Source organism: Suncus etruscus, chromosome 16 (assembly GCF_024139225.1).
Source record: "Suncus etruscus isolate mSunEtr1 chromosome 16, mSunEtr1.pri.cur, whole genome shotgun sequence".
Lineage (NCBI taxonomy): Eukaryota > Metazoa > Chordata > Mammalia > Eulipotyphla > Soricidae > Suncus > Suncus etruscus.
The window spans coordinates 2,517,115-2,544,291 of record NC_064863.1 but is presented as its reverse complement, the minus strand read 5'-3'; positions in this window follow the sequence as shown (position 1 = coordinate 2,544,291).

Genomic DNA, 27,177 nt, shown 5'->3' with positions numbered 1-27,177 from the left:
AGACCCCTTCTTGCTGCAATTCCTCCGGGAGTTTTGCTGGAAGGCTGGAACGAGAAGGGGGTTGCTCTCTCTCTGCTCTGTGAACCTTGCACTCTGTCCTGCAGTATCGTCCTCAAGCTAAGGCAAAAAAGAGGGAAAAGTGTGTCTTTTAAGTAAAAGTCAGACACACTGCAAGAGGGAGTCTTGCTGCGGCTGTTCTGTCGTCTGCCTGGAATGTGTGACTTGGGGAGAGTTCAACATACACCCCAGCAGAACCAACCAGAAGTTGCTCAGCCTCACTTCTCAGAGCTCTCTCAAACTTGTCCTGGAAGCCAAGTTCTTAAATATGAATTACAAGACAAAGCAGGGTGACTTCTAAATGCACATAAGTTAGGCGTAGAAAATTTGTCTTAACAGGCACAAAAATCTCTCTTCCTAATGTGTGTGTTGATTGAAATCCAGAGCTCGCCAGATATCAACTAAGAGCTAACCAATTATGTGGTAGGTATTTTCCTGGAAAGAGAATATTAGAAATAATGATAATAATAATAATGATAAAAGAATATTCTCAACTGGGAGTCTAGGGGTTAAAAATATGACATGACTATCACAATTGCATGACTAATAAATGTGAAATGACTTGAGGAGGATGACTCGGAAAAGAGAGCACATTTTCTTCTAATCCAGCCCTGGAGGTCTGAATAAGGTGACTAGTACCGTTCCATAAAAAAGCTGGAGGAAGGGAAGGGGGTGGAAAGGGCTGGATAACAATAAAATAAGGAATTTCTTTAAAAGCAAACATCGAATTGCAACAACATCAATCATGCCCTGATTTTAAAAAAATAAATGAGTGCTTTTCTCCACAGTTGGAAATTTCATTACTCTGTATGTTCTCTTCTTTGTTTATAAGCTGACTAAGAACTCCTGGAAGTTTTGCTTTCGTTTGGGAAGAGGGGTCAGATTTTGACGGCCTCAAATGTACCCCAGGGATTCTGCCCCAAGCCTAAAGTTTAACTTGTTTTTTCTTTTCTTCTTGGCTCTTTCTGTTTAGGGAACAATAAATATATCTTTCAAATATGCCATTATAAGACAGGCTCCCTGCCACACTAGAGTATTCGAGGAGTTACTCACATTATGGGGTCCTAATGAAATACAGATTTTTCAAACTCACATCTAAAATATCATTTTTGCACATGACTATTTTATTGCATAAACTATAGTGGTCAAGCAAGCGAATAAGTTATTATACTGAATTAAATAATGAAAGAAATTAAGATCTCATTTTATATTTGGCATATAAGTATAAATATTCATAATTGTCCATTTCCTTCGAATATTCTGACTTTAGAAGCCACTGAGAAGGTCCAGGGACTAGAAAGAACAAAAAATGATTAATGAAAATAAGACTGAGTTTTATAAAAGAATAGATGACACATTCTGGAATTAATTATCTCCATAAAAAAGTAAGGAAATCCCAACTTGAAAATGATTTTATAACAAATGTTCTTTTTAGAGTACAGAGTGGAGGCAGAGAAAGAAAAACAAACGGGATAATAAATGATCCTTGTGTATGCCAGCTACATGTCTTTCCAGTGATACAAAAACATATTTGGTAGAATTTAAAAACATAAAAAATATTTTTAAGATAGAAGTGGAATTTCAGGAGTTCTAAAATGAATTCTTTCGCATGACACGACTATATTTTCTACTATTTCTACTACAATTAATTATTGGCTTCTGACCTTTAAATTACTGTTCTAGTCCTTATTTATGACTATCAATTAGGGAATGCACACCAGTAAAGTAAATAGATTTTTTTTTAGTAAATAGATAAATAAAAAATAAACTAAATAAAATAAAAGTAAAATAAAAAGTGTCCCCGTTAGGCTGAATTCTAAGAAGAGTAAGCTTTAATGTGTCTTATCATATCATGTTGTGTGCTTTGATTACAGAGGTATTTTGAAAGGAAGGACAGAGAACCAGTAACCTCAAGCAGGCATTTGTTCTAAACAGTTTCATTGCTGTAAATTTCATGAGAGATATCAGCCTAGTGACAGACAGTTTTTATTCTCCATAATAATATGCTCTGAACTTTTTGTCCAGTCTCTAGACTGTCTGGAAAATCTCTAGAAGTTTGCCTTTCATTTGATTGCCAGTGCTATTTCCTGACTTACTCTCTTCTGTGCAAAGCCTGGGTTTCTGCTTTATCATAGCAATTACATGTGATAAATGGTATTATTAGTATACACAGAATGGGGATGGGGAACACAGCACAGGATGGTAAGCAATTTAAATGTTTTCCCCTGTCTCTAACCAGCCAGTTACCATAAGCACATCTCTGTGTCTCTCTGGTTCTTGCCTATGTCAACCTTACAAGAATCTAACATTTTTGACCATTGTGTTATTTCTGAAATTGCTTTGATATTTTGGAAATAACTCCCAACTTAGTTTTTCCTATATTTAAACTATTCTTTTTCTCCCTTTCATTCCAAATCTAAATAATATTTAGCAACATGATTGCAGTTCAGAAAGAAACTAGGATAGAACACAAAATGCAGCTACAAAGTAAGACTAGGATACAAAGGAAGTCTCAGTCACAACTTAAGATAAAAATATTTGGGTGGGTTTAGGATAAAGGGAAAGGAGAATGGGGGCCACACCAGACAGAGGCTATGCCTTACTCTGAGCTCAGGAGTGACCCTGGTTGTGCTCAAGGACCATATGTGGTATTGGGGACTCTAAGCAGGGTCAAGGCTGCAATAGCCACTTGCAAAGTATGTAGATGCTTTCCCTACTATGCTATCTCTCTGGCCCAAGAAAATGCTTTTAAGCTTATAATTGATAATATGTTGTTTCACAAACCATTGTTACTTTAATAATTGTTTTTTTAAAAAATTGTACTCATTTAGTGCTAGAGAGTTATAGATAGAAAAGGGGAAGAAGTTAGAGCAATAGTACAGTGGGTAGGGCACTTGCTTTGCATGCACACAACCCAAGTTCTATCCTTGGCATTCTGTATGGTCCCCTAACCACCACCAAGAGAAATTTTGAGGACAGAAATTTATGTAACTCCGGTCCGGAACAGTGGTGGGTGTGTTCGATGATAGAAAGAAAGAAAGAAAGAAAGAAAGAAAGAAAGAAAGAAAGAAAGAAAGAAAGAAAGAAAGAAAGAAAGAAAGAAAGAAAGAAAGAAAGAAAGAAAGAAAGAAAGAAAGAAAGAAAGAAAGAAAGAAAGAAAGAAAGAAAGAAAGAAAGAAAGAAAGAAAGAAAGAAAGAAAGAAAGAAAGAAAGAAAGAAAGAAAGAAAGAAAGAAAGAAAGAAAGAAAGAAAGAAAGAAAGAAAGAAAGAAAGAAAGAAAGAAAGAAAGAAAGAAAGAAAGAGAAAGAAATAAAAATAGAAAGAAATAAAGAAAAAGAGAGAGAAAGAAAGAAAGAAAGAAAGAAAGAAAGAAAGAAAGAAAGAAGAAAGGAAGGAAGGAAGAAAGAAAGGAAGGAAGGAAGAAAGAGAAAGAAATAAAAATAGAAAGAAAGAAAGAAAGTAAGAAAGAAAGAAAGAAAGAAAGAAGAAAGGAAGGAAGGAAGAAAGAAAGAGAAAGAAAGAAAGAAAGAAAGAAAGAAAGAAAGAAAGAAAGAAAGAAAGAGAGAGAAAGAGAGAAAGAAAGAAAGACGAAAGGAAGAAAGAAAGAAAGAAAGAAAGAAAGAAAGAAAGAAAGAAAGAAAGAAAGAAAGAAAGAAAGAAAGAAAGAAAGAAAGAAAGAAAGAAAGAAAGAAAGAAAGAAGAAGAAAGAAAGAAAGAAAGAAAGAAAGAAAGAAAGAAAGAAAGAAAGAAAGAAAGAAAGAAAGAAAGAAAGAAAGAAAGAAAGAAAGAAAGAAAGAAAGAAAGAAGGAAGGAAGGAAGGAAGGAAGGAAGGAAGGAAGGAAGGAAGGAAGGAAGGAAGGAAGGAAGGAAGGAAGGAAGGAAGGAAGGAAGGAAGAAAGAAAGATAGATAATAGAAAGAAAAAGTGGAAACTAAAAGTAAATATATATTAGATAGATAGATGATAGATGATAGATAGATAGATAGATGATAGATAAATAGATGATAGATAAATAGATAATAGAAAGAAAAAGTGGAAACTAAAAGTAAATATATATTAGATAGATACATGATGATAGATAGATAGATAGATAGATAGATAGATAGATAGATAGATAGATAGATAGATAGATAGATAAAGAAAAGGTGGAAACTAAAAAGTAAATGGATTATTTGAATTCAATATGGAGAAAAGCAATCATTTCGATTGCATCCTAAAGAATTCTAAAAAAAAAGTTAACAGCACCACTTACACAGAAATTGAACAGAGTAGTTTACTAATTTAACTGTTCAGAACCATTTTTTTTTTTTTGCTTCATTTATACTATGAATGGAACCTGGAAGTTTCTAGAAAAAGGAACTAAGAAAATATCTAAATTGAGAGCCAGCAAGATTCTCAATGAGATTTCTTCCCACCCCCTCCCCAACACCATGGATATTGGAAGGGACTGAGAAAGGGAAGCTAGAGGCTACAACTAGAAACATGATTGAGCCTTTAAAACAAGTCACAAATTTGAGTATTTCTGCTCTCACTTTGGCCAAATAGCCAGCTGGACAAGCAGTCACAAAGCACAATCATTCTATAAAGCAGAGTTGCTGATGGACATCTTGGGTCTGAAGTCCTTCTCCCTTGAGAATTCACTAGGCAATCAAATGCAATAAGACATCATCTTGGGAAAGAGAAGAGAAGAGTGAAAGATTTGACACTTATTCAAATTTGATTGAAATACCAAATTGAACTAAACTTAGTCCTCTCCCTTGAAATTTATTCCCCCATTTTTACTGACATAGTAAGTAATCAAAAACAATAAATAGATCAACTAAAAACAAAATAACCTATATTAACTTCATATCAATATCTTATGTAAAGATTTTTCTCTTTACAATATAATGATTTTCTTCCTTTCCTTTCTTAGATTAAAATATTCCCTTAAGAACTTTCTTAATGATATGAAAAATCTTCGAGCTCCCTGTTATGCAGAAACAAAACAGTTACTTTTCTTTGACTTCTCCTTCTCCTTGACTTCATTTCTCCTTTTCCTCCCTACCTTCCTTATTTTCTTTTCTTCCTTTTCATTTTATCACCTTCTTCCTTTGCTTTAAAATTTACTCTTTTTTTTTTTTTTGAAGGAAGGGGACTACATTTATGCTTAGGGGTTACTTCATGTTCTGAACTCAGTGGTGTTTGGGGGGTTGAGGTTACAGGATTCTATGGATCAATTTGCATTAGCCTCATGCAAAGCAAGTGCCCTACCTACTGTATTGCATTTTGGCCTCTTTGTTATAATTTTTAATGTACAATAGACGCTTCGAAGACAAATGCCAAATTAGTAACTAGGTGGACCCTTAAATATTGCTTATTGAAACTGATATACAAAATGTCTCTATTCTATAAAGTTAATATACAAACAATTATTGAAATTCAAGGGGATTAAAGGAAACAAGCACTCAATCCTAAGAACTCTGATCTTATAAAGTCAGTGGGGAAAACCTGAAATCAACAAATTGACTTTTATATATTTAATATTTAAGACCTGGGGCCAGAGCAGCAGGCAGGGCATATGCCTTGCACACTGTTTCTGGATTTCATATCTGTCTTACCAAATGCGTCCCCCTGAGTACCAATACGAGTGTTCCCTAAACACAGAGCCAGGAGTATCCTTGATCAGTACTAGGTGTGGTCCAAAATCCAAATAATAATCATCATAGTCATAATAATAATATTTCAGGTCTCACGATAGGTGAATCAAACTAGCAGCAGAAGCATCCTGACTGACTTTGCCTTTTATTTTCCTATTCGTGCTCCTGAGCATGTCTGGTAAAAAAAAAAAAAAAAAAAAAAAAACCTTTAATGTTTCCTTGAATTTATTTTCTTAAGAAAGAGATCGCTCGCTATTATTAGCCCTGACATAATAAAACTTTTGTTTCCAAAATATTAGCAACTCAGCTTAGACAAAAATCAACACTATTTTCATTAAATATCATTGCTTTTTGAAGGAAATTAGATTTTGGTTTTGTGCGTGTGTGTGTGTGTGTGTGTGTGTGTGTGTGTGTGTGTGTGTTTCACAACTACCTTGTATTTACATCACACATTTTCCTAAATGACAAAATGATTTACAGGTGTTAACTGATACGATACGTGCTTAAAAAGAGTTGGGAGACACATTGGTTAATGCGAGTGTTTGAAATAAATAAAATTACAAAATGATGATCCTTTAAAGTCAGAAAAGTGGCAAAAATTAAAATCTGGAGGCTAAATCCAAAGTTGGCCTCATTCACTCACTCACCAAGTAAAAGCGTAGCAGAGACCATACCAGTCAAAGGTGTCAACTAAGCTGGATTGCTGGGTTTCAGTTTCCTATTTTTAAAAGATTATAGTGTTGTTATTGGATTTGGAAGCCTATTAAATTCAAATCTGATCGTTGCGTTTATTCAGCTAACCACAGCATGCACGTGTCTGCACATTAGCATATATGTGACACAAACACACATATTTGCTTATTTCAATCCAGATGAAATTTGACATTCAACTTTTCTTTTTGAAGCAAAAGACATTCAGATATTAAGAATAAAAATGGGCCTGAAAAAGAAAGGACAGGATTAAAGCAAATGCCTGGCATGTAGCTAACCCAATCTAGATCCCTTGGCATCATGTCTCTGAGTTCATGCTCAAGCCTTCATCTCAAAAGGAACTGTCGACAAGCAGGACAAATAGCTCCTATAATGTCTCCTCTGGCCCTCCTGAACACTGGGAATCCCCACTTACCCTACCAAAAAATGGGTGCAAAAATGCATGATTTTATTTCTTTCTGAAGAGAAATAAGGCAAAAAAAATCTATATATTTTTTACAGGCCCAAATAATTGTACATAATTTTCTTCTACACTCATGTCCCACCCACCAAATAAGCCAACATTATCAATATCAATTTCCTGTTAAAGTATTGATGTAATCTGACAAATATTTCACAATTCTGCTAACTAGATGTTTTCCACAATTAAAAATTTGAGCACTTAGCAGTTTTGATGAGCCTCTCCTATGCCCATTCTTCATCAAGTTAAAGAACTTTTTACTACTTTAGGCCCTTTATTTGATGTGTGTGTGTGTGTGTATGTGTGTGTGTGTGTGTGTGTGAGTGTAGATCATATAACCTGCACCACTGTCCCATTCCTAATAATTTTTCTCCTGGTTCTATGAAAAGTGTGAACTGCTACCTGCAATTAACATCAAGACGACAGTCTGTTCTCTCCTTCACCTCTGATCCTTTGCTTTTATAAGCTCTTCCACAATATAATTGGGGGGCTGAAAGAAGGAATAACTGATGAAAAAATACCAACAAAAATGTTTCTCTTCTTATCATAAGACTAAGAAACCTGTAGTAAAAATAATATTATTCCTTGTGGTCTCAGATTGAAAACTATGAAAGCATGTAGTGTTCGAATGCAATGTTGCAGCTATAAAATTTTCCAAAGGCGCAGATTTAATTTGTATTTGTAATTTTTACAGTTACACAAGCAGTTGTTATTAGCATAAATTGTTTTTGGTATATGCCCAAGAATGTTTGGTATACAACTTATAAACATGGGGGAGAATAATCTAAAGTAACAGATCACATGAAATTTCTTTCAGTCACAATATGGTAACTAAGACGGAAACAGTAGACAAGGCTTTTTTTGGGTTGTTTTATTTTTGTTTTGGGTTTTAATCATTTCTCTTCCAGCAGCTTTACATGATACCAAAATGAGATCACAATCTTAATCAACTTGTGACTTAAGAAGAATGCTGAGAGAATCTAAATATAGTCAAAAAACAAATGACTGTCACTGATATCCAGGATAAAATATTTCCACCTTGTTTTTTAGAGGATGGGGTTGCTTTACATATCCCAAATTGACCTCAACAGGAAAACTGCCTTATTTTGGGTAAATCAGGAAAACAGAATGAAATTTATGAATAGCAAGAATACGTAAGTATTCAAGACAATGGACTTTCTTTTCTTGAGATTTATTTTAGCATCTGCTTAAATCAATTAATGGAAACCAGAGGTAAAATGAGTCCAAAGGCATTCCTCTTCCTGAGGCAAATATATATGATAGATAAAAGCTAGATAGACAAATGATTGATAGATAGATGATAGATAGATTAGATAGATAGATAATTTTCTTCTTTTAAGTAGGGTTAATGTGGTGAGGATAAACATCAGTGTGAAAGTAATTTCAAGGATTCTATAAACTATAGTCTAGTACTAAAAAACGATTTGTCAAATAAAAATCTATTAGTATTTTTTCTTTCAAAATTATTTAACTTAAGATGATTAAATACAGGAGGTAACCTCGCCCATGTTGAATTCATCTTCATCATTACTGATAATTAAAACTGCTCACAAAATTCATTAACCTAGCTGACAAATCAATTAAACATGTATCAAGCATATGGGCCCTGCAAGTTAGCCAACTATGTATCTACATTTTATCTAAAGTATAGGACATTGGTTGAGATTTCTATATACTGGTAATTTGGGAAGCAAGCCATAAATCATCTAATAATTCCAAGTGACTCAGACTGAATTTCTTATAATGTATGTTAGGCTTAAAGAAAAAAATACTTTGATTTTTGAACATTTTCAAGTTCTCAGACTTGTGCCACAGTTCTTACAGCAATGATCAGTCTTTTAAGTAATAATATAGAAGTGGTTTTCTATTATTTTAGCAGTCAACAAACCCCTATCATGTATTTTCTTTTAAATCATTTGAAATTATTTTCTATTATGTTAAACAGCCATTATTTTCCAGATCTGAACTAGAAATCTGAGGAACACAGCACTGAAAGTCTTTGCATAGTCATTTAGCAATTACCTGAGAAGAATTATCCTTAAGAACCTGATTCACAAGTAATTTCACCATTCAACCCACCTTCTTTGTGCAAAAGCTCAGTGTAAAATGGGAACTCAGGAAGTAAAATAAACGTCTGTCTCCAATATTCAGAACATCTGCATGAGTAAAAATTATTCAAAAAGATACCATGAATTTTTAAAATGAAATGCAGCATGTATAAAATTAAGCACCTGGTATTTTTCTTTATATTTCATTAAAAAATCAAAATGACTATCACCAGCTGTACATTTTATAGCATTTTTTATTACGGGAGGCAGTCAAAGCAATAGTGTATCCTTCCTAATCTGAATTTCACATAAAATTAAAATTAATTTCAAAAAGAGAAAAAAGAGAATATCTTTTGTCAGATGCAACAGAGTTAAGTATATCATGCAAGCCTGTATGTGGCCATAAAATATGACTCAAGCAAGTTTAATTCCGAATAAAAAGTTTTCGTTAAAGAAAATGTGAGATAGTCTTATTTCTTGTTAATTTGATCTTTCCGAAAGAAATATAAGAGTGGATACATTTTTATGTGTCTTTGTATAAAGGATCTTTTTATTTTTTATTTAGAAATGAGGAAATAAATGAAATTATCCTAGTGGCTATTTTTTGCATATTATCTAAAGATTTATAAACCAACCCAAAACAATGTACATATAAAAAAGCAGAAGGCAACACTTTTTCAACTTGCTAGTTGGATGGCTTATACGATAAAATAAACACCAAGTTCCAATAAAGAAATAATTAGAAAAGATATTCTAAAAAATAAAAACTTTATCTCAAGTGGGTAGATATCATGATATAATTGGCATTTCATATAAGCTGATTAATCAGAAAGACTTGAAGAGTTTTTACTGAATATTTTACTGAAAATATTCACTTTGTAACATTTTAAATATTATTCAAATAATGTTTATATTGTAAACAAAGATTTGCATAAAGTAAAAAACATTTTTAAAAGTTCTTTTTCATTAGACTTTTCTGTAACCGCATATAGAATTGACACCAGTATGGCTGTTTGGGGCAACACCATTTTATTTAAATATATCACTAAATATATTGACTTGATATTAGATAACTTTAGTTTAAATCCAACTTTAACAAGAATGCTGCAGAGCATTCAATTATTCAATTGAATAATTATTCAATATTCCTTATGTATTTACTGGTGTCAATATAGTGTCAAATACTGTTTCAAATGATAAGTTAAAAAGAGCAAAATCAGCAGGACCCAGGGTCTTAGCTTCATCTGGAAAATGAGAAATAGTCCAGAGAATAGTACCTCAGTAGAAGTTAGTCTACATTTTCTTCCCATCTCTTGCAATAAATTCCCTCTGAATGGCTTATAAAAAATGTGTATTATGTATTATCTTGAACAATATTGTCTGTAATGCTAGTCATATAATAATATGTACAAATAAGACATTTTTATACTTTACTTTTGAAAAATATGTAATTTAATTTCTAAAATATATGTTCCAGGTTTGAGAATGATAAAGTTTATTGGTTGTGGTGTCTTAACTATTAGTTTAACCACAGAAAATAAATAAAATGTAAATCAAAAACACTATAACATGACTTCAACTGGTATTTCCATCTGAACAATGGCATACTATTTTCTACTAAATAATTCTACTTTGACTAAAAACCACAAGACTGCTGGTAAATTAATATCTAAAGGGAACTTAAATTTTTAAATGCTGCAGAAACACTGCATGACTAGGGTATATTAAAAACATCAAGAATACCACATATATTTATTACAAGTTGTATGTTGTATTTTATGAAATTAATTGAATGTTCTTTAGTATTTGCTTTGAAACCAAAACCAAAATTAGTAAAGCTGTGGAAAATAGGAACATGAATTTACTCCTTTGATAAGTTGCTACAATTTTTTTACATCTTTTTATTAAAATCATGATGTTAATATTATATAAATGAACCAAAAAGTAAAAGAACGCAATGATGCAATACTTCTTTTCTATAAAATAAGAAAGCAATATGTTATTCAGTTTCTGCTAAAAATTATAGTAATAATTTGCAACAAGCATTGTAATTATTTTGCTTATTAGGAAAAGAATATAAGTATCGAGGGTATAACATGTATTTTAATGTTTCACTCTAGCATAAGGCTACATAAGACTGATAAAATTATATGATTTTGGTATGATTTGATTTAATTTTGAATTTTTCAAGTTGTTTAATCTTTTGAAATTTGCTGACTTTTGATCTTCACATGAGTGATTGATCTTTCGTTTTCTTCTTTTGTGGTTCTTCTCAACTTTCCCAATTTTTCTACATTTTTGTTAAAATGAAATGCTTAATGTTTGAACGTTTAAAAATAAATTTCCTAAAAAAAACAAAGAATTTTAATATCTCTATGTAATTTTCACTATAGTTTCCCAATATCCCTAAGAAAGGTAAAAAATTTTCAAGGAGGGAATATGGCCATTGTAACCTTTTGTTCCTCCCTAAGCGGAAGAGGTCTGACAGGTAGATATATGGAAAGTTTGTTATTGTAAATTCCAGATCTTGTGATTATCTCTGACTCAGCTTCTGGGGTTTTATCTGGAATTCCTGTGAAGGGTCAAAAAGTGTATTACTGCCTGTCTTCACCTTCTTGTGACCCTAATTTTAAAACTACACCTTATAGAATTCAAAAAGAGAGTATTGCTTTTCAGATAATTTTCAAATGGGAATATCTGAAAACATGTAACTAGCTCAATCACCAGATACAGAGGTTAGTTGTGTTTATGCATATACAATTTTGTTACGTTTAACTACAAATAAGGAAATCTTCTTTTAAAGAATTATAGAGAAAAATTTATTTTGGTGATTTTTCAGAGTCAAATGTTTCATTGCTCTCTCTCCAGAGAAATGTTTATGGTACCATTAAAATTAAATTATTTCTAGTATGGGTGGATAACATATTTTGGCAATATCACTTGTATTAGAAAAATTAAATAAACAGTTTCTGAGTAGCAGGGAATACAAGACCATTCCCTGGGTGGAGAAAAGGTAGGATAAGAGACCAATCCAAAGAATGCTTCAATCTTAAGGTGCTTCTATCCAATGGTTGCACCAACAAAAGAATTATACTGATTAAGATGAAAACTGGTTATACCAACATAGAATCAATTTAAAATTCAAGTTCAGTGGTTTCAATTCTCTAGTTATTATTGCATAATTCTTGTATATTGGTTAATAATGGCAGAATTATTACTAAAAGGAGGTGATGATTGTTTTGATTTTTCTATAAAGTATACTTGCAAAATGGGTAACAAATGGTAGAAACAAGTGCTCTAAAATAAAAGAAACTTAAAGATGCATATTTAGAAATTTTCCCAGAAGGAAGTTACTGTAGTTCAAAGCTAAACCGTGTGTGTACTTTGGTCCAAAGAGACAGCAAAGAGGACAAAATACTTCCCTTGCATCCCACAAATGTGGGTTCTATCCTCAGCACCACAAATGGTTCCTCGAACCTCATCAGAAGTGATTACTTAGCACTGTTGTGTATGGACCCAAAACCAAAAATTTGAAAAAAAAATTAACGTATGCTATAATGCTGTACAACCTCAGTTTTAGGTCTTTTTCTAGATACATGCTCTTAGTTTGGTTAGCTTCTCAACCCTTTTTCCATCAATAAAGGTAATTTAAAATTATGCAGTTTTATAGTTCTAACACGAAAAATTACAAGTTAGTTACTTGGCACACACCTTGATATATGAACTTGTTAATATAAAAATTCTTGTAAATTTTACCAATAAAATAATCGGATGATAAACAAAACTAGCGAAATAATGCAGATATTACAAGATGTTGCTGTATTTTAAATAAGGATCAATGAAGCTCAAAGGCAGTTGTGAGATAAAATTAAATTCTTGCTACTATAAAAGAAAAAGAATTTAAATAAAGAACTAAGCAATGAATTTTGTTCATTGTCTAAAATAGAATAATACGTGGAAATCATAAGCTATGGGGACAACAATCTTTTGTGTCATACTTTATCCCTTTGACACTGTGGAAGTCTTGTGACAAACCCAACATTGAAAACTAAAAACAAAATATGTGCTTAAGAATAATGATGTGTGGCCGGAAGTCTCTAGCAGCTTGGGTTTCCGCAGGCCTCGCCATGCTGGAGGCCTTCTTAACCAGGCCTAGGGGGCGGTGTGGAACTTGGGTGACCCCAGCACTCCTCTACCGCCTTGCTCCAGATCTCCAGGGCTTTCCCGGGCCTGGGTAAGCGATCTAGGTGGGTCCTTTGGCGGAGCTTGACGGTACCCTAGGCTTTCCCCCATTCCCCACTCGGCTCCTTAGGGAGGGTCTGGGTGGGGGCCCTGAACTTCCGGCCTCCCAGCTTCTTGAAGCAGTCACTGATAATCTCTTACCAGTCTATATTTTCAAAACAGTATCCATTAATAGTACTCACTATCATTGAATTATGTTTTTATGTATGCAGAATGTCCATTTTGTACTCTGCCCTTTCGCACACACCTACAAAAATCATTTTTCTCTTTAATTCTCTCACCCCCTACCATCATTACTCCACTTTTACCCTTTTTAACTTAAGTACTGTAGACCAAGTGGTGCCCTGTATTTAACACTCCCCCCCAACTATTCCAAAAGGTATGAAAAGGGCACGTATGTCTTTTCAACATTTTATGTGTGTTTCTTTTTATGGCTATAACTATTGCTGAATATTTTCTTATACAGTGATGATTCCCCCCCCCTTTTTTTTTCTTCTCTTTGTGAACTGTTCAATAGGGAATTTGGTGAAAGAGTCCCTCAATTTAATGCTTATGTATAAACCAAGTCATGGGTATTGTTGGACGTGTTCTTACGCCCCCATATACTCTGATATGCCACGTGGCTTTATTTCTTGTTTGCATAGGCACATTAAGATGGGAAAATACTATACATACAAATAAGTTCTTATCTAATAGAGTTGGAAACACACAAATCTTGTAGTGCAATAGAACCTTACACCCTGAACATTGACATAAAGACCTGGCACAGGCCTCAGAAGAATGGACATTCTCCATCCACCCTTGATCTAGGGAAGACATCTACGAAACATCCAAGGTTGTCTATAACATCACCTGGAGGCAATCCTCTACCAGGGAAGACCCTACAGCTGCTCTGACATCGATCTACTCAAAAGAGACTTCCCTTAACACTGAGAAGACTTAACAACAATGACCTGCTTACTGGACAGGGCTTTCTGTATTGCCCCTTAATTGTGAGGTGAAACTAGAGGATACTCCACACCAGCCTGACTTCAATGTAGGATGTGCAGATTCCAGGATCTTTAATACAGAAACCTGATGTCAACAATAGGACTGCATGAAAAATAAAACTGTATTGGCACTACAGACAATGACTTGGATTGAATAAACTAGTTTGCCTGGAGCCTAGAATTGGTCTTATGCCAGGAAACTTCAGGGGTAGGGTCTCCTTGTATTTAGACCAAGGCTTTTCCTTTCCAGGTCCCCCATATTTTGGTGGGCCTATGCAAACAATATTTGCCACTCTAACACCGTTTTTATTGTGTTCTTTTGACTCTAAGCCTTCAAAAAAAACCTTAACCTTTTGATGTTAACTTAAACTAATGTGCATGAAAATATAAAAAAAAAAAACAACTATGCCTTCAATGTTTAAGGAGTCACATAAATCTCATAACCTTAGAATGCTTTGTGTACTGCTAAGAAATGTTATAATGTACTACTATCAGGGGACTTGTGGACAAAGTAATTGTACATGGGTTCTGCCTTATTTTTCTTAATGTTCTTTGACTGTAAGTTCAATATTTAGGCGTCAGCAAGGGGATTTCTTTTGAGAACTCTGTTTATGGGCGATTGTCCTTCCACTGTAACTTTACCTTCTTTTCTTTGCATCATTGTTCTCATAATCAAAAATTAAAAATTAAAAAAAAAGAATAATGATGTGTGATGAAAAGACTTAGTCCATTCAAGATGAATAATGATGTGTGATGAAAAGACTTAGTCCATTCAAGATTTTAGAAACAATTTTTTACTATTTCTTTTTGAGAAAAATTCCCCTGTAAAGATTTTTTTCAAATAACTTAGAGATAATAAGATCAGTAATTAAAATCTATGAGGACATGTTCACTAAGTAGTAAATTTTATGGTATTGGGATTTTTGAATCAAGATTTGTAGACAAATTTTATCCACCTATATCTTTTTTCATGATTCTAATTCAAAGAATACAGAACTTTTCTAGTTACTTTGACTCAAATAACTGGCCTGTATATTTATTTATAAAAGTCAGTAAATACAGGCAAAATATATGTACTTTTCAAAAGAATCAAACTGTTCATGGCAATGCATATTCTAGATAGTGATTTTTATCACTTAATTGGTTCTACCTGGTCTGAAATTAGTTATTCTTTACCCATTTTTTATCAACTTTATTACATTGTTTTCCAAAAACACTTCTCTAAATATCATTTTATTTATTAACTCAAAAAATGACTTTGTATTGTGGAAAAAGATATGGAACATAAAATTTACTATATTCACCATTTTTAATAGTACTCTTCTGTACTCTTCTCTGGCAAATGACCACACTCACACTTTGGTGAAACCATTACCACTACCCAACTCCATAGCTTTATCTTTTCTTTTTCTTTCTTTTTGTCTCTTTTTTTGCCACACCCACCTTAGAATTACTCCTGTACTGTGCTCATGATCATTTCAGGCAGACTCGAGTCCAAATATAATACCAGTTATTGAATCTGCTTGATTATTTCATGGAATGTACCTCTTGTTTTTATAAAGCATTGACCATAAGCTTCAAAATATTAAATATGAACCTCAATATACTAAATGCATGATAATTTAGGGACTTTTTCAACTAAGTAATTTTAAATAGTTTACCATTAAATACCTTAAAAAGAATGTATATAACATAAAAGGGTAGTTTAAATAGTAGTAATAAAATGAATATATGTTCATTTTAATGAATTTATGTGTTTGGAATCTTATAGATGACAGCAAACTTTCCATTTGCCATCCTTTTTTTATTAACCAGATACATCTATATTCACCATATGATGAATATAGGGTTTTGACATAGCTATGTGTATATATGCATATATACAAATCTATTTATATATGCATATGTACAAATCTATATAAACAATATGTCCCTTTGTGCTAAATTTGAACTAAGCATAACGAAATCTTTCTAAAAAATTATTTTGAGGGGATCACCATGCAGAGGTCTGGATCCCAATAGTGGACCATGTCTCACTAGGCTCAGCCAACCTCAAGGGCAGTTGAGTGCAGGGCCCATCACAACCAAATGCCCTTGAGATTCGCCTTGCAGTGTCAGGTATCAAAACTGTAGATCTTTGAGTTAAACTTGTGAAAGACAAGTTGTTTTCTAAAATACACCAATTTATAGTGCTTATTGCAGTATACTGGAGTTTCCTTTGTTCATCATGTCTAGAAACATGTGATCTTATCAGATATTTTTTTCTGATAGGTATATTTTTAAAGTTTTAAATGATATTTCAAGATAACTAAGCAGCTTAGCCTTTTATGTTGATTAACTGTTTGTTTTCCTTCTAATAAGTAACTCTGTAAAATTTTAAATTGTTAGGTTGTATACCTTATATATATGTATATGTGTGTTTATGAGTGTGCTCATGAATAAACCAAATATATGATGCTAATCCAATAATAATATAGGATGTTAATATAACATTTAAAACAAGTATTATTATAGACATGATAATGATCTTTTTCCATATTTTACCTTCTTAATGTTAAGTACTGGGGTTAAGGTGCTTGTCTGGCATGTGGTCAACCAAACCCAAGTACAATACCTAGCCAAAGATGGTCCCCTGAGTATTGCCAGTGATTCTCCTGAACAGATTCAGGAGAAATTTCTGAGCACAACAGGTGTGACCCCAAAACAAACAAATACTTAACATGGGTAAAACTTTTAACAGCCTTACTATATATTTTGGACTTTCTAAAAGTCAGTAGTAACTAATGCTCATCTTCAAGTACATAAAGATTATTTAAAATTAATTACAAAAGTTTGAAGTATTGATTTCCAAAGTTAAATTTTTCCATCTAGAATTAATTTGCATGGATTATTTTTGGAATGAATCTGTGTCCTTCTACTTAATAAACCATCCTTTTCCTAATCCAATACTGAGAGCAAATTTTTACATAAACACAAACTCTAATATATTACCTTAATCTAGCTGCTCATCTCTGCACAAAATATATGAAATATATCTAAACAGTTAATACTGAAATGTACTAGGATAGGTCAAAAAAATTTTAAGATTACTTCTGATCACAAAAACAAGTGGTATATATTAATTACAGTTTATAAAAACCTGATGTGAAAATAAAATTCTCTGATGTGAAGGAATGATTTATTAGCTTGTTTCCATCTTCTGCAGATTACAGAGCCTCAAAACATTTAAATACATTTGTTTTTCTGTTATGTATTTAATTTATTACTATTTTAAAATTATACAATCATTTAGCATAGCAAAAAGAATAATCCTAGAAGTTAATCAAAGGAATACATGTTGGCTAATGTTGGTGGAACTAGAGCAAATATTTTGTCAAATTTCCATTTTTCCTGCTTTAAAAATCATTTGTAAGAATGATTAAATTTATTTTCTAGCTAATAATGTAGTTCCACCACCATTCCTTTATGAATGTTAACAGTTACCCGTGATTTGTTGATTAGAGTAATGAATTCACTCTACCTCCCTATGTATTTATTTTTAATTACATTCTAAAATTTTATTGATAACAAATTCTAAGGTATTTAGCAAGCAAATTACAAATGAAGAACTAATACTGTTTAAAACTCATATTTTGATTATTAAAACAGCATAATTCTATTTTTACTTGGTACCTTCGTTTAGAGCAATTTATATTATTTTATATTATCTATATTTGCAATATTTTTCCAGGTTTATTGCCCACGGCCACTACTCAAGAGCCCCCTCTCTCTTTCCCTTTGTCCTTGTTCTATTGACTAGGGTCAGAACTAGTTTTCATTGGGAACTGTTTAATTCCCTTCTTTGCTTCTTTATATCACACATACGAGAGATATCATTTAGTGACTGTCTTCCTCATTACTCATTTAGCATGAAATCTTCCAGCTCCCTCCATGTTGTAGCAAAATGCTTAATTTTATTCATTCTCATAACTGAGTAGCATTTTATTGTGTATATATACCTCAATTTTATTTCATTATTCATTCCTCTGTGTTGAGTACTTGGGTTGTTTGCAGACATTTATTACTGTGAACTATGTTTCAATGAATGTAAGTGTGCATGTATTCTTGTAGACTAAAACTTTAGTGCTCTTGTGTTAGGTGAATCACTTGTTCATATGGAAGTTCTAGCCTTAATTTTCTAAGAAGTTTGTAAAATATTTTCATTATAAACTAGTTTAGACAAAAGCCCCTCCAACAGTGAAGGAGGATCTCTTTTTCGGCACATCACTGTCAGCTTTAGTTAAAAAGAATGAAAAGCATACTTAATTCAACATTGCTGTTGTTTATTTAAATAAAATTTATCAATTAAAAATCATACCCTGACAAACCTGCACCAACAGAGTTTAAAAAATAGCACATATTGGGGCCAGAGAAATAGGAAAGAGGGTAGAATATTTAATTTGTGTGTTGCTGATCTGGGTTCTATCTCTGGGTTCTATCCCATATAATCCCTAAGCTACATCAGAATAATTCCTACGTGCAATGCTGGAGTAACCTGTTAACATCACTGGATGGGCAGCCAAAACAAATAAACAAAAAGTAGCATAGAAAATGTTAAGCTTATTGTAATCTTGTAAATCTTGGCATAGTTAATAAAGGTAATTCAGCTTCTTCTACCTAAACATTCCAAAATTATTTGTTTAATTCAGAAAATGTTTCTTAAGTCACAGAAACTTCAAACAATATATTCATTATATAGACACTATAGATATAAATATTCACTCATAATTTTATTAAATAAAATATACAACTTATATACTTTATTCTAGATACATTTGAGAAAATAACATTTCTTAGTGGCACATTATGTTAGAAACGGTGTGAGAACCATACAAATGTAAAAGTTTTGCTATTTCAAATATTTGGTATTTACTATATGAAAATAAAATATTCGAAAGTTGTTTGACAAAATAGTTAACACCCTATTCAAACATTTTATATTAAAATTTTGTGACTTTAAAATAAATCACAATAAGTTTAATATAATAACTCAATACAAGTCATTTGTATTAATTTTACACAAATGAATTAATATATTATCTTTGAAATCAAGCTGTACCTAAATTTTGAAGTAATTAATCAAAAGTTGTTAAAAATAAAAAAACGCTTCTAAAAAGCCCCATTAAAGAATGGTGAGAGGAAATGAACAGACACTTCCCTAAGGAAGATCAACAGAGGTCAACAATGAAAAAATGCTTTTCATTACTTATCATTAGGGAAATCCAAATCAAGACAACAATGAGATATCATATTACACCAGTAAGGATATCACATATAAAAATAATGGGAACAATCTCTGGCAGGGCTGTGGTGAAAAAGGAACTCTCATCCACTGCTGGTGGAAATATTGCCTGATCCAACCCCCATGGAAAACAGTTTGAAGGGTTCTCAGTAAACTCAAAACTGAGCTGTGATCTGACTCGGCAATCCCTCTTTGGGGTATCTATCTCCAGGACAGATAAACATTTATCAGAAGAAGGTATGCACGCCGTTATTCATTGCAGCACAGGGTACGATAGCTAAGACTTAGAATCAAAGGAAGAGAAGTAATGATGAACACCTGTTGAAGAAAACGAAACTGTTGGGACTTGAATTCTGAATAAGAAGAGAAGCCATTTTGTAAAGGCCACATGGCAGGCTTCTTCTCAAGTTCTGAGCAGGGAAAGACTCCATTTTGTAAGAAGCACATGGTGTAAGCCACATGTTGGGTCTTCACAAGCCCATTTCTATAGACCCCGCCCCAAGCTACCTGGCCATACCAGGTAGCCTATCAGGGAAGGACAAGGAAGCAGTAGGAAGGTACTCCTAGACAAGAGCCAATCATTTTAAAGATCTTCAGAAAGCTGGAACCTCCCTCTATCTTTTCCCTATATAAACTTCCTCATGACCTTGGGCGGAGCTCATCTCCTTAGGGAGAAGGTCCTTGGCTGGCCAGTGTGAGGATCTTGTTGGCAGATAGATTAAAGTATTAAACTGCATTCCAGTTGTGTGATCTTGTCTTTCTACTCCAGACCCTAACAAAAAACAAAATATAATTTAAAAGAATCATCATCCATGCCTGCTTAAGTAATTTGGTTTGGCAGATATGTATAAAATCACGTTTAGTCTGCTGAAATCTCTTGTTATTTTCTTACTGTCTTCCAGTGTCATCACATATTATGGAATCCAAGTGGAGACACTAGAAAAATTAAACTCGGGGCATTTGGGCTATCAGCACCCAGGCATACACCAGAATGTAGCAATCCGACTGACCTTTGAAACAGGACAATTCATGTGCACAGATAGCATGCCTGTCAGCCTTCTATATACTTATCAAGATGATGGTTGCTCCTAGCTATGTTGATAAACTTCTATCCACTTGACTGGATGTGGATGAGGGCAAACGATGCATCTAAAAATACTTTATCTTTATAGATGTCTCAATCATGGAGCATATGGATAAACATAAGCAAGTATACGTCTTTATCTAGTCCATCTAAGACTACATGTGCTGCTTTCACTTGCTTATATGTGAAAGATGACTGCCACTGTTGCTTTGAAATATCCTAGAAATAACTCCTTTCAACAAGTTGGTTGGAACTTGTTGAACTATGGTTATGAACTATAAGAAACCTGTCTGAGAAAATATTGAACATCTTCATAGATAATCCTTCTATAATGGTGAGTTAATTCTCTCATAAAAAGTTATACCTCGGGGCCGAAGCGATAGCACAATGGTAATGCGTTTGCCTTGCACTGTGTCCTACACAGGACGGACCCTGGTTCGAATCCCAGCATCCCATATGGTCCCCTGAGCCTGCCAGGAGTGACTTCTGAGTATAGAGCCAAAAGTAGCCCCTGAGCACCACCGGCTGTGACCCAAAAACCAAAAACCAAAAAAAAAAAAAAAAAAAGTTATACCTCCACTATAAGATAAAACTACTTTGCAAGCATTTTGACCATAAGATTATTAATTTTAAAGAGGCTTTATTATGTGTGAGTGTCTATCCAAAAATGATTATCTAGTTTAGAAAAATGTTGCAAGTTTGAAATTCACTAAAAGGAAGTATTTTCATATATTTGTCTTTGAGAACACTGTATTTCAAACTTAAGGTCTGAATTTTCTAGGTAGCCATTACAACTTAGAAATCTTAGAATGACATAGAGCCACAAAAATCATAACTCCTACATTTATTTTATTTTATCTTATTTGGGTTTGGGGCCATATGTTGTTGTTCTACAAATTTACTCTTGGCTTTTTTCTGAGTTCACTTCTGATGGGTCGCAGAGAACCATATGGGATATGGGTATCAAAAATTGGTCAGCCATGTGTAAGGCTAGTGCACTATCTGCCCTATTCCCAACCTCCCCAGTTAGATTTTAATTTGGGGTAAATATACAATATTTTAATATATATCTCCAAATAACACATTAGGCTTTTATTCTAAAATAATATTCCTAGTTTATCCAAAACTCAAATTTTGCACACCTTGCTATTTTTATTTTCTAAATCTGATAACTCAAATTTTACATATCTTTGCTATTTTTATTCTCTACGTCTGATAAAAAAAATAATGCATATGAAAACAAGTCTTTTTATTGAGAGATCTAAAATATATCTTGGGTTGCTAGAAAAGGTTAGAGTCAAAAATTTTGACTGCTCCCAAAGCTAACAACTATCACTGTAGTATATTCCAATATATCTCTGCTATTATCACCATATATAAAAATTGTGCATTATCTCACCATTTCCCAAGTCTTAATTTGGCATTGGCTAAATATTTAATTGAGTCTTTCTCAGATGTAGGAAATCATGTGTCTGTTTTCTGCACTTTAACTTAAAATTATATACAGATTTATATATTTATATACAATAAAAAACAACATTAAAATATAAGGTTAGAATATAATATAATTTTACTAATTACTCACAGCTTGGTGCCCATTTTTTTTCATGACAGCCAACAACTGCATGTCTTTAGTTTCCATAATAACAATAATGGCATACATCATTAACCCTATATTATTCTTTAATTTTTTATAATGCCAATAACAAAGATCATTAACCTCTGTCCCGTTGAACATCTAATCAGCCATTTTCGTTAAATAAATATCATAGAAAACATTAAATATCACTTTGCTAAGCTATGCTAGTTCTCAGGAGGGGAACTATGCCTAATGCATTACATTATCATCAGTTTACCATGTATGTGTAGAACCATGATTCGTAACAAAAATTAAAAAATAATTTATGATACTAATCAAGTTATTTCAAAACTATCTTTTTCAAAGCTGTACTATATTTTCAGTTTATAAGTGCATTGTACCTGCCAAGTGATTTAGAGCAGAGCTGCCCCTGCCATCATACTGTCACTATCACACATAATAATGCCAAAACAGTGCAACCCAAAATGTTTTTGAAGGAAATTTTTGGGAATATGGCTTCCTAAAGCATGGAAAACAATGTGGTATTGCTGGTCTTGAAAATAGTTACTTTATTTGAATTCAATTTTATCGTATTTTTATTATAGTTTAGCTAACATACTTACAATAGTGTTCAAGTTTAGGAAACATGTATAGTCTACATGCCACTGCTATCAAAATACCCCAAAATTTTCAGCAGTATCATCTCTAGAATTTTACTAAAGAAAACAGACCTGGTTATCTGCAAGCTTATAATCTGAGTCACTATAAACTGAGCTACTAATCAGTGACATCAAAATAATAACACATAAACCAGATTACTAGATAAAATATTTAATAAATGCATGCCCTAGATTCCAAATGATCCTTTTCTGCAAACAGGTGTTTATTAACTCCTTTATGAGATCAGGGACATGTCTTAAGCAGTCCCCATGCTAATTAGTTCTCTGCCTTAAAAGGAATAAATTAAGAGGTTGATGAAAGGACCATGGATCAGAATCAGAAAAAGAAATTTGAGGGCAACCACATTAATATTTTACACATACTATAAGTTTTATATATATATATATATAGAAAGAGAGAGACACCTGCAATTGAAAGTCTCAGCAGTCTTTTACAGAGAAGCAATTCTACTAAAGTAGCATAAAAATAATTTTGATAAATAGTAGTACTGTAGGGGCAAAAACAAAACAAAGCAAATTTTCCACAAATTCTAAGTCCAAGATTACAGAATGACATATTTGTCATTCTATTTGTTTTTTGAAACAAATAGACATGTCATTTTGATTAAGAAAAAATGTGTTTTCTCTCTCAATATAGAATGCAGCATCCTAATTTTCCATTATATACACATCCAAAAAACAATTTAGAATATTCTCAAATATATTACATTATATTGCTCAAAAAAGCACTTGGTTCTTTCCAGGGTGTTGTGCCCAATGTCTGTCTATCTGTCTGTCTCTCTACTCTTATTCAAAAAAGTAGTAACTAAGGAAGAAAGATAAAAGCTTCTATTCATGCAGGAATTCAGAAGAAAAAGGGTTATGGGGGCCTTTTCCTAGCTGTGATATTTTGACTGTATCCATGGTCTGTAGATAGAAATATAAGCAAGCTACAAATATATGGTTTAATCAACCTCTATTTAAAAAATTCAATAACTCTTCCCCTCAATGTTTGATTCCACACAATAGAAATCAAGTTCAAATAAGATTTGGACAGGAGTATGACTGAAGAGAAAAAGCTAAATTAATGGCATTAATTCTTCTCAAAGGAATAAAATAACATGATATGAAAATCATTTTCTTTATGCTTTTATCCTTTTTTCGTTTTGTTTTGTTTTTGGGACACACCGGTGAGCTCAGGGGTCACTCCTGGCTATGCACTCAGAAATCATCCCTGGTTTGGGGGACCATATAGGATGCTGGGGGGATTGAGCCACGGTTCATTTTAGGTTAGCACGCGCAAGGTAGATGCCTTACGGCTTGCACACCACTCCGGCCCCAAATATGGCTTATTATTTAAAGAAGTGACTGATGACTAGTTTCCCCTTGAATTGTGATTATTTGATAAGTTCTAAGTTTGCTTTACAACTAATATGAAATGTCTCAGTTGCTCTTGCATCTAAGATGCATCAGAGAGATCAAGGTGTTCCACACTAGAACAGGATGCACACTGGAGTAGACAGAAAGTAAGATAGAGATCTAGGGGGGCCCAAGAGATAACACAGAGGTAGAGCGTTTGCCTTGCATGCAACCGACCTGGGAGGGACTGGTTCGATTCCTAGCATCCCATATGGTTCCCTAGCCTGCTGGGGTGATTTCTGAGTGCAGAGCCAGGAGCAACCCTTGAGCACTGCTGGATGTGACCCAAAAACCAATTAATCAATCAATCAATAAATAAAATTTTAAAAAAAGATATAGGTTCTTCTTTTGAACTTCATGTACAGTGTTCTCAAGGCTGGTAACCGACTGGTACTTAGTCTTCATAACTCTGACTCCTGAACTATAAATTATATAGTATATTAATTTCATCTGTAATGTCCTACAGTTACTTAGAAATTTCTTTTTTTATTAGCACTATTTAACTGATATCAGAAGGGTTGAGCGATTTTGATAAAAAAAATCATTAATGGCAGAAATCCTGTATGTGATGCATCATGCGTGTATGCATGTATGTGGATAAACCTATGTACTTATCAAACTGAGTGAGGATGACAAAATAACTGAAACTTCCGTGCAATAATATCAGAAAAATAGAAAACATTTCTGCGTTTTCTTATCCTGTATTTTAAGAAAAAAAAATTCTGTTCTTTAGCTGCCAGTGCAAAACACTGCTGATTTAAGATCTTAAATGTGCTATACTGTCATCTAAGATTTGTTAACATTTCACACTGTCTTTCCTTTAATTTATAACTGGCACACAGTTCAAGGGGAAAATAATGATCAAAATTTAGATTTACCATAAATTAAAAGATGGTAGCTTTGGTTTGTAGCATATTAAAATATAAGAACACAGTAACACAGCAAGGATTTGGATATTAAATATAAAGCATCAATGCCAAGCAATATCCTTACTTAATTCTTAGGTTTAATATACTAGGCTTGATCTAAGAATACATTGTAAGCAAAAAAAATTACTCTAAATTAATATACATTTATGCTATTAAATGTTAGGCAAGTAAATCACAATTTTTTTTGTTTGTTTTTTGGGTCACACCCAGCAGCGCTCAGGGGTTCTTCCTGGCTCTAAGCTCAGAAATCTCTCCTGGCAGGCTCAGGGGACCATACAGGATGCCAGGATTTGAACCACTGTCCTTCCACATGCAAGCCTTGCCTCCATGCTATCTCTCCGGCCTCCATAATTTTTCTTAAATAAACAAATAAACAATCTTGCTTCTTACTCAAGATATTATTTTAGTAATACTAAATTGTTGATTTCTTCTTTTTTTTTTTGTTTTTTTGGGGGCCACACTCGTTTGATGCTCAGGGGTTACTTCTGGCTAAGCGCTCAGAAATTGCCCCTGGCTTTGGGGGACCATATGGGATGCCAGGGGATAGAACTGCCTCACCGGCCCCAAATTGTTGATTTCTTTTTTTTTTGGGGGGGGGGCCACACCCGGTAACGCTCAGGGGTTACTCCTGGCTATGTGCTCAGAAGTTGCTCCTGGCTTGGGGGACCATATGGGACACCGGGGGATCGAACAGCGGTCCGTCCAAGGCTAGCGCAGGCAAGGCAGGCACCTTACCTTTAGCGCCACCGCCCGGCCCCAATTGTTGATTTCTAATATGAATAGCCAACTAGCAATAAATATTAAACCATTTTAAGATTTATATTATCAACATTGTTCCTGATATATAGTATCTTGATTTAATTATAAAATAAAATCAGTTCTTATCTAAAGTGAAGTCTTATGTTTCATGGTGAAAAATACAATGTGAGAACTGCCAAAGTTATTATTAGATTCTCAACTATCTTGAATCTTCTAGTAATTAAAACTCAAACTATAAATCATACCTTAAAATTTTTCCTGGAAACTACTCCAAGATCCTCTTCTTACTAATGTGCAATTGAAATTTTCCTTAGTAGAGCTAAACATTTCTCTTAAAAATATCTTTTAAAGAACTTATTTGGGCTTTTTTTTACATTTATTTTAATAAAGGTGATATAAAATGTGTTTTCAAGTTTTAAAATATCAATATTAAGAATTCATATAATTCAACTAAATTCTTTTCTAAACAGGTTTATTGTTTGCATATCAGAAGAGCCAGCAGGTATACAGGTGGCATGTACCCAACCCATGCTCTCTTTACCACATGGTCCCCCAAATACCACTAAGTGCAGTCCTGAAGACCCCTGAGCACCACCAGATGCTCACATGTGACCCTGGCAGCCTCCAAAATCTTTGAGGTAGACTGATATTTCAGTAATGAGTGGTCCACGAAGCATCACACCCTGGACCCTGACACATTTGACCCACAACCCAGCTGGTCAAGAAGAGCCAATGGGGTCACCCAACCTCCTAAGCACAGCTTGGAAAAGCAAAACAATACAACCAAAAATATTGTTTGTGAGATAAATAGGTAACATCAAATTGTCCTGTCTTTCTTTAGCAAGTTTCAAATAAGACAATTCTCTTTTATGGCAGATGAAAGAAATAGAAAATACTGATGTTAGGTTATTTTGTATGTAAAAATTGTATATATGACCTAAACATTTTTCTGAGACTATAATTGATACCTAAACTCCAAAGGTCACTGACCATATGCTTATAAAAACAAAGAAAAGAATCTAGAGGTGTGCAAATACATCAAAATGATACTTCTACTCAAATTTTTTAAAAATCATTATTTGTTGTAGAACAGTAAGTAGTACTATTTGGAAAATGATTTTAAGCTGACTACAGTGTGTTTCATGTTTTCAAATGGACAAATGAATAGTTTTATTTCTGTTTTACTATCTGAATAGATTAACCATCAGTAGATAGTCAATCACAAATCAAAGCTTTTGGGGATTTTTCAATAATTTTTAGAGTATATAGTGCCTCTACATGTGTGAAAAGCACTGGATTGA